Here is a 15,512-nt window from a genome sequence, read left to right on the forward strand (position 1 = left end):
ACTTTCCTTATTTATTTATTTATTTTTTTTGTCCTTAACCTGGATTTAGTCAAACTCAATCCCTCTTCCTTTATTATGCCTAGTAAACTACGTCTTCTTTCAAAATTTCCTTGCTTGTGATTAGCTTTTCCCCTGGTAAGAGAATATCGGAAGCGTGTAACGAGGTGTTACCAACCCCGGCATGATCCGATCTCTCGCGTCCAACATAAATAATTCTTTATGATTATGTGACACATACTTTCTCTCTCTGCTGCATCATGTAAGTATTTGTCCTTTTTCCTATAATCCTCAATGTCTATTGGGATAAAAATGTTTTGATCTAACTACGGCTATGTGTTTTTCAAACCCTAAACCCTTTGTCTTCTTTTCACCTTTGTCCCTTCCTTTCTTGCCTTAGCGTTCCTTTCTTGCTGCAATCTTTGATCAAACCTCGTGCTCACCGTTTCTCGGCGATCTCTTTTCTTGCTTTCTGTAAGTAACTTGTTGTTCTGCTAGCCTTTACTTCTGTCTATGGTTGAGGAGACGATTTCTCCTTGGTATGTCCAAATGTCTTCTTCCTTTGATAAAAATGCTAGGCTTACCATCCGTCGTCAATATGAAATCCCCAGGGAGTATAGCATCTTAATCTCGAAACCAGATGATCATCCTCATTGTCCCCCCGCTAATTGCGTGACTTTTTTCAAGGATCAGTTGATAGGAGGTTTAAGGTTTCCCATTCCTCCTTTCCTAATCGAAGTAAGCCAGTATTTTGATATTCCTTTGCAGCAGTTTGCACCTAACGCCTTTCGTTATCTGTGTGGTGCTTACATGCTATTTCGTCTGTTAGATATCCCTCCTACTCCTCAAAATTTCTTCATGTTTTCTTACCCCAAGTGTTCAGAACCTGGTGTTTTCCTGTTCCAATCCCAGACTAAAATGGTCCTTTTCGAGGATATGGCCTCGTCTCTTAAAGCTTGGAAATCTCGTTTCTTCTTCATAAAGTTTCCAAGACCCATTCCTTGGTCTCATGCCTGGAAATCCTCCTTACCTCCCTTGCTTGACGTCAGGGAGTTTCATCTTCATCCTTCCTTTCCTATTTACTGTGAAAAGTTGTTATGTCGTCGACTTTCTATCCCTAAGTGGCTGAGGGTCAACCTTGTATACTTATTTGGTCTAAGCCCCGTCAAACCTGCTACACAAGGCTCTTTAGGTAAAATTATACTTCTTCCTTATTGAATTTTATTAATTAGATCATTTTTCTATCTTTGTAGTGGAAAATTTTTATTCCACTGTAATCGATGAAGAACTGCGTCTGGAAGAATATGCAATTCGCGCAAAAGAACAAGAGCTTCTTGTTGCCGTTACTCCGCCACCTCCAATTGAAGATCTGACTCCTCTGGTAGAAGTTTCCAGCTCTCAGGTGGTTCCTGAGGCTCCCGAAGACCTTCTCGCAGAAATTTCTGCTGTTTCTTTGCCGACTATTCCTTCTCTAGTAGCTGCTGCTCCTTCATCATCCGCCCCCCTTCCTATTATTGAACTCACGTCTCCTGGGAGCTCCGGTAAATCGATAGCTGAAGTTGCTATCGGCAAACGTCTGGGGTGGAAGCTTACTAGGGCTCCTCCTCCCAAAAGGAGACTTATCCTTCCTGCCAATGAACTTGTCTCGGAAGGTTTTGTTCCTGCCGACCTTCCTTCCGACGAACCTACTTTGGCTGAGCTCTATCCTTCTCTCACCTTCTCTGCCTCACCCTCTTCTAGCACTAGTGCCCCTGGTGATGTTTCTTTCACCTTTCCATTGTCTATTCCCGAACTCGAATCCTTACCTTTATCACCCTCTTCTTATGCTTCTCCTTCTATTCCTACTTCCTCTTTCTCTGCGGGTTCTTCCACCATTCCCGTCCTCCCCATATTGCTAAGAGGTTCCTTTGCTAATGCTTGGGAGAAAGTTCATCCTATTTTTGAAGAACTTACCACTCCCGAAACAATTGATCGTTTTTCCCATAGTGAGAATCAGGTATGTTTATTAACGTCAACTTTTTATTCATCAGTGATTATGTCATAACCCATTATTATATTTCTAGCAATGGATAGAAAATATGGGCTTGTCTCGACTAATGCACAATCTATACAATGAGAACAAGAGGCTGAGATCTGAGAACGACAAGCTGAGACAGCAAGTTACTGAGTTATCTTCTGCCACATTTTTCGCTGCCTCCAAGAAACAACTTGAAGTCCAAATTGAAAGTCTCCAGACACAGTTCAAATTAGCTACGGATCTTAACCAAGAATTAACTTCCAATTTGGAGAAACGGACAGCTGAGCTTGGCAAGTTAAAGGCTGATTATGAATCAGCATTGGCTGAAAAACTTAAGGCCTTGCAGCTGAAGGATGACGAAATAACTTCTTTGAATACTTCCCTAAATTCAGTTAAAACCGAGGTCTCTACCAAAGAAGCTGAACTGAAGACTTCCCAGACGGCTTTGGTTGTCTACAAGGCTAACGAAGACACTCGCTACAAGGAAAGGGCCACTATCATGATTAAATCTACTGAGTTCAACAGGTCGATTGTGAAGTCGATGCTAGCAGCCTTCACTGCGGGAGCTGAAGGGGCGGTTCAACAATTGCGAGAGGAAAGCTTCTTATCTCGCGATCCCCCTCCCAACTTCCTGAATCGCCGCAAACTTATCGATAACAGGCCTCTTGATCTATTTCCTCAGCTGACCTTAGAATGATTTTCTTACTTGAATTCAAATCCTTGTAAGGGGGACTAGGACTTTGTGATGACAATCTAGTAAATTTATGTAAAGTTTAACTTCCCTCTTTATTGTTAAACCTGTTCCTCCTCATGGTGATTGTTTGTTTTGTTTAAGTATGTTGAGTGTCGCCTGGCCGGCCGCCATAAACTTCGTTCAACATATTATAATATCCTCTATGTCGACCGTTCTGCTATGACCTGGTCAATGCATGCTAGTATGGACCAATACCGTCAAGTATTTTGTGGTTTGATTAAGTCCTGTTCAATTTAGTACAGTCCTATTCTGATATTCTCAATATCAGTCAGATTATTATACTCGATTAATCTATATTTGTATTTATGAATATCATCTAATGCATTATACTTAACTAAATTTTATATGGTTCATTATGGTGGATGTCACCTGATTTACCCTTATAAACCTCTGATCGACATATTAAAATAGTGTTCATCTTGGCCGGTCTATTGTGACCGACCTATGAATCTCGTCCAGTATTTTCTAACCAAGTCCTGTTTGCTGTGTTAATTTCGACATCCATTGGTTTACTATACCTAGTTGATATATCCTTATGCAGGAATACATCGACTAATGCCTCATATTCAATTTTCTATTATGCCCATCCTGGTTTATTATTTTATTAAACAGATAATCTGAACTTATAGCACTCGATCGATTTTCCTCGTATTTGCTTGATTCTCTTAAGAATCAAGTCCATATCGAGAGAAACTTGGTTGCATTTTCCGAAGAAGATTACCCACCTTAACATCTTTTTCTTGGGATTCATCCTTCTTTTTAATTCGATTTTATCCTATTTATGATGATTAGGATTCCGACTATTTTCCCTTTTTCTATTCCTCCTGCTGTCTTTATTTGGGGATTTTGGCATAGGGTCGAGAGGAAAAACAAGGGTTTAAGAAGTTCTTTTCCGCTTCCTGACTTTTTCTCGCCTTCCCTAAGTCATCTCCCTTCTACTGTTTCGCCATAGCTACTTCTCCTCCTGCATGGTTTCTTTCATGTGCGTCTGGCCTCACCGAGACGGAGGAAGTGGATTTAAAGGCGAGTTATGGTTTTCCTTCTTATATAGTCCGCATCTTCCTCCTTTAGGGTGTATATTTATCTTCCGGGACCAAGTCCTACAAGGTTTTCGATTCCCTATTCATCCCTTTTTTTCTGATGTTAGTGTATATTCCAATATTTCCCTCAACCAGCTTATCCCTCAGTCTTTTTCTATCCTCATGGGTTTCATTGGAGTATCTAAACTGCTAGATTTTCCTTTATCTCCTCGTCTTTTTCATCACTTCTTCATTCCGCGCCAAGTAGACATAGGTATCTTCAAATTTCAGTCTCGCCCTAAGGCTATTTTGTTCAACCACATTCCCCCTCAAGGGGAATGGCACCATAAATTTTTCCATATGCGTCTTCTTTCTCCTCCTCCTTTTCCTATCCAATGGACATACGATTTACCTCCAATTCCTAATACCAATAATCTCCTCAGTGATCCCTCTGTTGCTTTTGCTTTATCTAAACTGAGGGGAGCAAAATTCAGCTTGCCGCATTTAATTGTGGAGGGTTTGATGTTTCCTTTTGGGATAAGAAACATTGACACTCCCTTGGATGGCTCTTTCGATAAGTATAGACATTTCACCCTACGTTTATTGATTGGTATATCTCCTTTATAATGGTGCTTAATTCCTGTGTTTCAGCTGATGCTCTTCTTCCGGCTTTCATGTACAAGAACCCTACTATGACTAAGTCCTTTGTGAATAATCTTGGCGAAGAGTGGCTGCGAGCTCGCCGAGCTAATCCTAATTCCTCTACCCTGGGCTTGCTGTCTAAAGAAGAGCAACAAGCAGAAGCTGTTGTAGCCATGGAAGAGGAAGAAGAACAGCCTTTTATTACCTTAGTCAAAAAGTCAAAGCTTACTGAGGATGCTTCCTTTGGCGATCTTTTTGGTACTTTTGTTCAAGATCCTCTTGTTCCGGCACCTATTTCTCTTGAGAGAGGTAAGGCACCGATGCCCCCTACCCATATTATCTCCAATCCTACTCTTAGGATGATGAGACCTGCTCTACTCATCCCCTCTTCTTCTGCTATTGTTTCAGCTCCTTCTGCTTCTGCTTCTGAGATGGTCGTTTGATGTGCGTAGATTATATACTCTTTTATGCATGTTTTTATGCACATTTACATATTTTGAGCATGCTTGATCTATGCATTTTTATACTTCCAGCTTTCCTTTTAGCATATTTACTCTTTTGGTTCGGAGATCTACTTTTTGTGCATTTTCTGTACACAGGAGTCGATTTGGTGAAGAATCTACATCTTTGGGCATGCATTGGAGGAAACAAAGGGAGAAAGCACCGGGCCGTGTGCCTCACACGGCCATGCACTGGTATGGAGCTCGGGCCGTGTGGAGTTTGGCACCAACAGAAGAGGAAGATGACATGGCCGTGTGAACCTCGCACGGCCGTGTCAAGATTTGAAGCCAACCAGAGCAGAAGCCTTACATGGCCGTGTGGATCTACACGCCCGTGTGAAATTTCCAGAGACCAAGCAGGCTTCGGCCGTGTGCACCACAGAGACCAAGCAGGCTTCGGCCGTGTGCACCACACGGCCGTGTAGCATTTCCAGAGAGCAGAAGGGTTCTGGCCGTGTGGAGTCACACGGCCGTGCAGCTTTGGCAGAGAGGGAACTGGACATGGCCGTGTGAATCTCACACGGCCGTGTCACGGGGCCGTGTGGCGCCCGATTCCCTCCTCTATTTAAACCCTTCTTCATGAATTGAAAGGGGATCTCTCCCCCTTTGGGAGAAAGCAAGATTTGGTGGTTTCCTCCCATTCTTGGGAGGATTTCTGGGCGATTCTAAGGGAGATCTCGACGATTTCGACTCCGGAGCGAGGATTGGATCCGAAGACGAGGCTTCTTCGTAGATAAGTTTTCTCTTTCCCCCTCTTCTTGATTTCTTGGATTGGGGACTTAAGAAATGCTTGTAATTTCTATTTCTTCGGGTTTTCTTCCTCGATTCATGGAGTAGATCTTGTATTCTAGGATTAAGGGAGTATTTGTATGATGGATTGATGTAATCTCTAATGGATTTGCCATTTTCTTATTTCAATGACATTGACTTGCTTGTATCAATTAGATCTTGAATGATTAATGGTGATTTGTGCTTAATTCTCATTCTTGATTGATTGTTTGGATTTCTTGTGGACTTTGTAAAGATAAACTCTCACTCGATCATCCGAGGGATCCACGTGATAGGTGCAAGCCCGTGTAAGGACGTTTGAGAGATAATCTTGAAGAGGAAATGGGAATATTCAAGAGAGTAGGATGGATCTTGTGATTAGTTTCTTGTATCTTGATAGATTAATGAGTTGTGGGCTTCTATGTTGATATCCGAGGAAGGCATAGTAATAGGTGCGCTTCTGTGTAAGGACAATGTAGGTTCATGTCTAATTAATCCTACTTAGATATATTTCTCAGTCCTTAGCCGGTTGTCTATTGCAAGAGAGAACCGGCAACTTTCTACATGTTTGGCAATTGAGGGATAAGAATTGGTGAACCATTTACATTCAAGAAATTTTACAAAGAAACCGAAACTCCTAGAATCTCCCTTTATCATAACCTAAAACACTAAACTCTTGTTTGTTGATCTTTAAGACTAGATTTGTTTACCTTTACTTTGCTTTTGAAACGATTGGATAGTTGTTTAGCTAATTCGCATTGAGACATTTCTAGTGCTTATTCCAGTCCCTGTGGATACGATAATCTTTTATATTACTTGCGACATTTCCATACACTTGCGGAGCGTAACAAGTTTTTGGCGCCGTTGCCGGGGACTGCGCTATAACATTAGGAATTATCAATTGAGTTAAACTAAACATAACATTTGTTTTCCTTTCATATTGCATAGTTGTAACTGATCAGTAGATTTCTGTTTTTACTTTCTTGTATAACTTTCACTTCTTGTTAATTCTTTTTGTACAAATTCAATTCTGCACTTTTGATCCTTCTATTTTTCTTTTTGTGTCGAATTGCCATCTGCTATCTTGTTCTTGTGTATGCGAAGATCTAACTTTGCAAGGGAATTCTTTCCTTTTGACCCTGAGATTGATAGAACTTTCCATAAAAGAAGAATTCTGCAAAGGCAAATTGAAGAACATGAACATTTGAACATGGCGAATAGACCACTCAAGGATTATGCAGCACCCTATGCGAGAGGTTTTCGATCTAGTATTTCAAGACCTTCAGTGGAATCTAATAACTTTGAGATCAAACCCGCAATCATATCTATGATGCAGCAGAACCAATTCGGTGGAGGACCTCATGAGGACCCTAATCAACACTTAGCGGTCTTTTATGAAATATGTGGTACCATGAAAATGAATGGAGTTCCTTCAGATGCAGTTAGATTATTGTTATTTGGGTTTTCTCTAAGAGATAGGGCAAAGCAATGGCTGAATTCTTTGGCCCCTAATAGCATCACCACTTGGGAGTAGTGTGAGCAACAGTTTCTTGATAAGTTCTATCCACCAAGCAAAACAGCTCATATGAGGAATTTAATTGCAAGCTTCAAGCAAACTGACTCAGAATATCTTTTTGAAGCATGGGATAGATATAATAGTATGCTCAGACAATGCCCACATCATGGGTTGGAAAGATGGTTAGTGTTGCATACTTTTTATAATGGTATCAATTATCATACCAAAGTGTCCCTTGATTCAGCTGCTGGAGGGGCACTTATGAACAAAAGCTTAGATGAAGCCGAAGAAATCATTGAAAGTGTAGCACAAAATCATCATCAATGGGCAAATGAAAGAAGTGGAGGCTATTCCTCTGTAAACCCAACAATTAAAGCATCAGGGAAGTTTAATGTAGATGCAGTCACTCTTTTGTCTGCAAAATTGGATGCTCTTACAAAGAAATTTGAGAATATGGGGACTAGTGCTAATATGGTCAATGCTATTAGTACATCTTGTGAAGTATGTGGGAGTTCAGAGCATTCAAATGACTCATGTCCATTGGGAGCTATCACTGCACAAATCAATCAACTTGAACAATGTGATGCAATCATGAGTTACAATCAAAGGCAGAACAACCCATACTCAAATACTTATAACCCTGGATGGAAGAGTCATCCAAATTTTTCTTACAGAAACAATCAAGATCAAGGACCATCCATGGGGGCAAGACCAAATTTTCAAGCTGGGCAACAAAATTTTCAACATCTATCTTCTCAAGGCTTACCAAAGTCAAATGTTGAAAAGATGCTTGAAGAAATTATCTCAGGTCAGAATGAAATGAAGCAAGATATAGCAAAGCTCATCCAGAGAATGGATAATTCTGAAAAGCATCAAAAGATCCAGGATAGTCAAATTGCCCAACTAGCTTCCTCATCATCCAGAGCACCAGGACAACTTCCAGGAAAACCTGATGTGAATCCTATGGAGCATTGCAATAGGATTGAGCTTAGGAGCGGACGGACCTTGGGAGACTCCCAAGTGACTGCTTCAAAAGGGATACAAAAAGAAGAAGAGCTCTCTCCTCCTATATCAAATCAGATTAAAGCTAATGAGGAGAGTACCATTGAGGTTGAAGAAACTCTTCCACTGAACCATCAGAGCAAAGCTGTCCCTTTTCCTCAAAGACTTACAATGCTCAAGAAAGATGAAGAATTTGGCAAGTTTCTAGAAAAAGTTAAGGAAATTTGTGTAGAGGTACCTCTTATCGATGCTATTCTGCAAATGCCTAGATTTGCCAAATTCCTGAAGGATCTCATGTCAAACAAGAGAAGAAGAGGAGAGGTCGAGACCATTGCGCTTAGTGAGGAATGTAGTGCTATTTTTGAGAAGAACACTTCTCCAAAACTGAAGGGCCCAGGGAGTTTTTATATCCCTTGCAACATAGGAAAAGAATTTTTTGAAAAAGCTTTCTGTGACTTGGGGGCGAGTGTTAGCCTCATTCCTTACTCAATTTGTAATAAATTAGGTCTTAAAAACATTAAACTTACTACTATGGCACTTCAACTTGTCGATCATTCCTGTAGGTACCCTTTGGGTATTATAGAAGATATGCCAGTAGAGGTGGATGTGAATGTTATTCCCACAGATTTTGTCGTGTTGGACATGGAAGAGGACCCTAAGATTCCTATCATATTAGGAAGACCTTTCCTTGCTACAGCTGGAGCTATAATTGATGTCAAAAATCATAAGCTTTCTTTGGTAATTGGTAAGGAAAAGTTGGAATATGATTTATCTAATATCTCTAACCATGTCTCGTCTCTTTTAAATGCTTGTAGCAGGTCAAGCATTTATAAACTTGAGGAATGGAATTTCCATCCTCATGGAAGGCCACCAAATGAAGAAGACAATGAGGTGGAGGATGTTGGGAGAAGATCTCCCAACAAAAACGAAAAGTATATCTGTCCTCCAAGGGCGAGAAAAAGAAGCGAATGATAAAGTTTGGTCGAGCTAAAGACCTTAAACAAGCGCTTCTTGGGAGGCAACCCAAGGGTTCTTTTAGTTAGTTTTGATCTGCATCTAAATCTCTTTTAGTTTGATGCATTCTTTTGATTTTTGTTTTCAGATTAGGTGCAAAACGGAGCTTGGCCGTGTGCTATACACGGCCAGGCAAAAGTTACAGAGAAGGGAAGTGCTTAGGCCGTGTCATCCAGACACGGTCGTGTAGCATCTTCCGAGGAGAAAAGGATCTAGGCCGTGTCTAAAACACGGCCGTGTAAAGAATCCCGAGAGGAAGGATGGAGAGGTCGTGTCCCAGACACGGCCGTGCGAGGAATCCAGAGGAGGAAGAGTGGGAGGCCGTGTGGATCTACACGGCCCGTGCAAAGAATCCCGAGAGGAAAGATGGGGAGGCCATGTAGATCTACACGGCCCGTGTAGGAGAACTATGAAAGTCTTCTTCCTACCTCACACGGCCAGATCTTGGCCGTGTTCCGCACACCCCCGACTCTCCAAAACATATCTTTCTCTCCCAATTTCTTAAAAACCCCTCTCTAATCTCTCAAGATCTCTTAGATCTGATTCTCCTCCTCTCTAAGACTTGGACTTTTTGTTCTCTTAACCTAAGATCTTTTGTTCTTTGAAGTTTTGTTCTTTGAGTTCCACAACTCTAGATAATTCTTCCCCTTTCTAAACTCATCAAGATGTCAAATATTTTGAAGAGACTTCGCAAAGGAGGGGGTGGATCTAGTGGAGACAAAGAGAAGGAGCCATCAAGGGACAAAGGAAAACAACCAGTGAAGGGCAAAGGCAAAAGGACTTCACGCAACGAAGGTAATGACAATGAATTCAATATTGTGTTTAGAAATGATGATCAAGTAACTAGATTTGCAATTCTTGTCAATAGAAAGATAGTGTGTACTAGATATATGGACCCAACTGTTCTTGATATGCTTGGAATTAGGGAAGATATAGATTTGATGATTGGGTTTTTGGATTGGAGTGATATTATGTACACACATTTGCCTACATATCCTCGTCTTGTTTTGGAATTTTTAAGTTCATTGGATGTCCATTTTACTAATGAAAATGATTATTCTGGAAAAATCTCTTTTAGATTAATGAATCAAGAATTTCTATGGGCATTTAGTGACTTTAATTCTTGTTTCGGAATAACCACCGGTAGCCCTCGTAGGTTTGATCCAAGGTTTAATTGGAATCATTTTTGGAATGCAATAACTGGGTTAGATCAACCTTATGAGCCTTCAAGAGCTAAGGCCTCCCATATGCAAAACCCCATCTTTAGGTATCTACATAGAGTCATGAGTAAAACTATTTTTGGTAGGGGAGAGAGTGATGGGGTGGTTAAAAAGATAGAGCTTTATGCTTTATGGGCTATGCTTTATAAGGTTGAATTTGACTCTGGTTTTCATTTTGTTCAAACCTTATTGAGATCGGCTAGGGCATCATCGGGATCGATTGTTTTTGGTGGTTTGATTACCCGAATAGCTTATAATTTAAATCTTGATGTTGATGGGTTGGAAATAATTCATGGTAATGACATGATTTACATTGATACATGTCTTGCTATGAAAATGATCGTTCGGGATGAGAATGGTTTCGCGTTTCCTAGGAGGAGTGGTTCTCCTTTACCCCTTCCTTTTCCTGAACGAACTACTATTCGTAACCCGGCTAATTGGGTGATTTCTGAGTTAGATTTTGAGGATAACCCTTCTATACCTGGAGACACTGAGCCACATCATGAGCCCTCGTCATTTGGACACACGCAACCTTCTAGCTTTATGGAGCCTGCTAGGCATTCTTTTGCATATGGCACGGGATCTTCTAGGTTTGATTTTTCGGATTTTCGTACATCTCTAGAATCACTTCATGAGAAGCAAGATTCCCAACGAAAAATGTTGGAGGGGCGCTTCTCTTTATCTGATGATCAGTTTAGGGAGGTACAAAATCATTTTCAGTTTACGAGGAATTTTCAAGGTCAAGTGGCTGAGTTTGTGCAGGATTATGATACTGATCAGGCTAGGATGAGAGATTTTATGCAGAGTATGACGCTTACTAGCCAACAAGTAGATGCTTTATATGAGTATCATAGATCCTTGGGTGAGATTCCAAGTTTTCCTAGTTTTCCTATTGGCCAACCACGTCGTAGACCTCCTTTCCCTCGTCCACCTCCACCTCCTCCACCATACTGATTTCATCGGGACGATGAAAAGTTTAAGTCTGGGGGGGTGTCATGTATTGTTTAGTTTGGTTTTCAGTTTTTAGTTTTTGTTAGTTTTTCATGTTGGTTCTTATTTTCATTGCTTGTTGCTTTATTTTGCTTGTTTTTGAAATAATCATGGCAAAAATTTTTTTGAGAACATCAAATCTTCACTTATATGCTTTCTTGGATTTAAGTGAAATGTTAGCACGATTATTGTCTTGATTCATGATGTTCGAATGATGCTAGTAGTAAACTTTGTGTAGTTCTTTTTTCTATCTTGGGAAGCATTAATAAGCTAAGAATCTTATGGTGATGAGTTTTAGTTTTGGTTCAACCTTAAGGATTTTATCTTCACTACACTTGTGCTTGACGCTTGAATAGTTGATGTCATTGAAATAGTCATGATTCATCTTGTTTGCTTAGTACTTGGTTTCCATGGTGATTTCTCAACTTTCATTTTGGTTACTGGATGAGGCTCAAATCATTAAAGCTCATTTGAAAAAATCAAAATATCCCAACATGTGTGCTAAAAGTACATTTGTGAATAAGTTTTGCACAATGCAAACACTTATAAAAAAAAGAGAAAAAATAAATAAAAGAATAATAAGGGATATAAAAAACAGTTGTCATGAGTGGAATCTAGCAAGTCACCCCTTTGAGACCGAGTTAGGTTACTGGGGAAATGACTGTTTAGCTTCTCTTGAGATTGAGCACACCTTTGAGACCTTGGGTTAGTTGAGAAATATGAACCAAGTGAATGGTGAGTAAGTGCCTATCACTGGTTACTTGTCGTTCACTGGGAACACTAGGAATTCAAATTTGATGACGACTTGACTAGGACATGGATTGAAACTTGAAGGGTGTTGAGTTACTTTTACACTGCGCACAAGATTCTTATGCTTGAACCATACTTTACTTGTGTCCATGATCATGCTTGTTAATGAAACTTTTTGATAGAGTTAGGAAAGTGCACTGGGTTTTATGAATGTGTTGTAGAACATATGAATTTAGACTGCAGCATTTTGCTTGAGGACAAGCAAAGGTTTAAGTCTGGGGGTGTGATGTGCGTAGATTATATACTCTTTTATGTATGTTTTTACGCACATTTACATATTTTGAGCATGCTTGATCTATGCATTTTTATACTTTCAGCTTTCCTTTTAGCATATTTACTCTTTTGGTTCGGAGATCTGCTTTTAGTGCATTTTCTGTACACAGGAGTCGATTTGGTGAAGAATCTACATCTTTGGGCATGCATTGGAGGAAACAAAGGGAGAAAGCACCGGGCCGTGTGCCTCACACGGCCATGCACTGGTATGGAGCTCGGGCCGTGTGGAGTTTGGCACCAACAGAAGAGGAAGATGACATGGCCGTGTGAACCTCGCACGGCCGTGTCAAGATTTGAAGCCAACCAGAGCAGAAGCCTTACATGGCCGTGTGGATCTACACGGCCGTGTGAAATTTCCAGAGACCAAGCAGGCTTCGGCCGTGTGCACCACACGACCGTGTAGCATTTCCAGAGACTAAGCAGGCTGTGGCCGTGTGCACCACACGGCCGTGTAGCATTTCCAGAGAGCAGAAGGGTTCTGGCCGTGTGGAGTCACACGGCCGTGCAGCTTTGGCAGAGAGGGAACTGGACATGGCCGTGTGAATCTCACACGGCCGTGTCACGGGGCCGTGTGGCGCCCGATTCCCTCCTCTATTTAAACCCTTCTTCATGAATTGAAAGGGGATCTCTCCCCCTTTGGGAGAAAGCAAGATTTGGTGGTTTCCTCCCATTCTTGGGAGGATTTCTGGGCGATTCTAAGGGAGATCTCGACGATTTCGACTCCGGAGCGAGGATTGGATCCGAAGACGAGGCTTCTTCGTAGATAAGTTTTCTCTTTCCCCCTCTTCTTGATTTCTTGGATTGGGGACTTAAGAAATGCTTGTAATTTCTATTTCTTCGGGTTTTCTTCCTTGATTCATGGAGTAGATCTTGTATTCTAGGATTAAGGGAGTATTTGTATGATGGATTGATGTAATCTCTAATGGATTTGCCATTTTCTTGTTTCAATGACATTGACTTGCTTGTATCAATTAGATCTTGAATGATTAATGGTGATTTGTGCTTAATTCTCATTCTTGATTGATTGTTTGGATTTCTTGTGGACTTTGTAAAGATAAACTCTCACTCGATCATCCGAGGGATCCACGTGACAGGTGCAAGCCCGTGTAAGGGCGTTTGAGAGATAATCTTGAAGAGGAAATGAGAATATTCAAGAGATTAGGATGGATCTTGTGATTAGTTTCTTGTATCTTGATAGATTAATGAGTTGTGGGCTTCTATGTTGATATCCGAGGAAGGCATAGTAATAGGTGCGCTTCTGTGTAAGGACAATGTAGGTTCATGTCTAATTAATCCTACTTAGATACATTTCTCAGTCCTTAGCCGGTTGTCTATTGCAAGAGAGAACCGGTAACTTTCTACATGTTTGACAATTGAGGGATAAGAATTGGTGAACCATTTACATTCAAGAAATTTTACAAAGAAACCGAAACTCCTAGAATCTCCCTTTATCATAACCTAAAACACTAAACTCTTGTTTGTTGATCTTTAAGACTAGATTTGTTTACCTTTACTTTGCTTTTGAAACGATTGGATAGTTGTTTAGCTAATTCGCATTGAGACATTTCTAGTGCTTATTCTAGTCCCTGTGGATACGATAATCTTTTATATTACTTGCGACATTTCCGTACACTTGCGGAGCGTAACATCGTTATCCCTTCTATGTCTTCTCAACCTCTTGCATTGTCCTTGCCTCCTTTGGCTTCTGGGTCGCGAGCAAAACGAACGCCTTGCCGGCGATCTTCTCCCAGTGCCGGGCCCTCAGCGATTCGTGTTTCAATGATTGAGCCAGCACTCCTTGCATTGCCACCTTCCATCCCCTCTAGTTCTTCTTCCACTGCCCTTGTTTCTAGCACTTTGTTTCCTCCTATTACGTCTTCTTCCTCCTCACCCTCTTCTTCTTCAGTTCCCTCACCTTTATTCAGACAAGCCTTAGGTCTACCTTCCCAAATGGGGCAGACCTCTGATCCCCCTAGTTATGGTTCTCTCCCATTACAAGGTCTGTTAGCTGAATCTTGGCTACACAGCCAAGAGCAATTAAGGGGCATCAATATTTCAGATTGGGCTGATAATCATAGTCATCAAGCTGTCGCCGTACGTATTCTTAGTTATAGGTTACCATCTACCTGTCATTTTTCCTAATCCTCATTATTGTTCTGTTTAGTTTCTTGCTTCAAGTATCCACATAGACCAGCTACTTATGGCTCGGGACTGGGAGAACAATAAGCTAAAAGCTTAAATAGAGACATTGAAAACTACTCTACCTCCTTCTCTTGATGACCTGACTCAGTTGCAAGAGAAAGTGGTCTTGCAAGATCAACAACTAAGGGTATTGAGGCAGGAATTACAGGAATCGCAATAATTATTGAAAGATAAAGATCTTGCAAGGAGAACTTTAGAGCTACAGGTGGATCGATTACATTCTGGTCTTCGACTGAAAATTGCTTTAAAGGAAAAAGCTCTATCAGACGTTTCTCATAAAAGCCTTATTTTAGAGAAAGTAGAGAAGCTTCATAATGTCTGTCTTTCTGAACAAGCTCAAGACCTAGCCTCTCATGATTTGCTATCCTATAGGAACAAGAGCAAAGAAAGGCTCAAGATGTCGAGTTGTCACTGCTCCAAAAGGAACTGGAACAACTCAAATTGGAGAAAGATGCTTTAAAAGATCAAAACACTAAACTACAAGCTGATTTTCAGAGTTACAAGGAGCAGGAGAAGAACCGATGGGAAGAGTGGCGCCTATCTTATCTAAAGTCTCTAGCGTTTGTTAAAGAATAGGTCCGTCGAATGGTAGGAGCTTTAAATCATTCTGTGTCAGGAATTTTTCAACAATTGAGAGAGGGTGGTTATCTACCTAAGGAACCTCCTTCTTCATTCATAAGTCGTCGCAGACTCAACAAAGAACTACTCGAGGATTTAACGAGTCGTTTCAAGTAAGCAGGGCTATGTATTCAAAAAGATTAGCAATGACAGAATCTTGCAATGAAAAG

At 40.8% G+C, this 15,512-nt stretch overlaps 1 non-coding gene across 1 annotated transcript; it reads right to left on the reverse strand.

Annotated features, from left to right (window-relative positions):
- Positions 1–7,280: 7,280 nt before the first annotated feature.
- On the reverse strand, positions 7,281–7,386 carry LOC122044716. The gene has a single exon (XR_006129732.1). It is a non-coding gene; the product is annotated as a small nucleolar RNA R71 (small nucleolar RNA).
- Positions 7,387–15,512: the final 8,126 nt, after the last annotated feature.

This window comes from Zingiber officinale, chromosome 2A (genome assembly GCF_018446385.1).
Source record: "Zingiber officinale cultivar Zhangliang chromosome 2A, Zo_v1.1, whole genome shotgun sequence".
NCBI classification, from domain to species: Eukaryota; Viridiplantae; Streptophyta; class Magnoliopsida; order Zingiberales; family Zingiberaceae; genus Zingiber; species Zingiber officinale.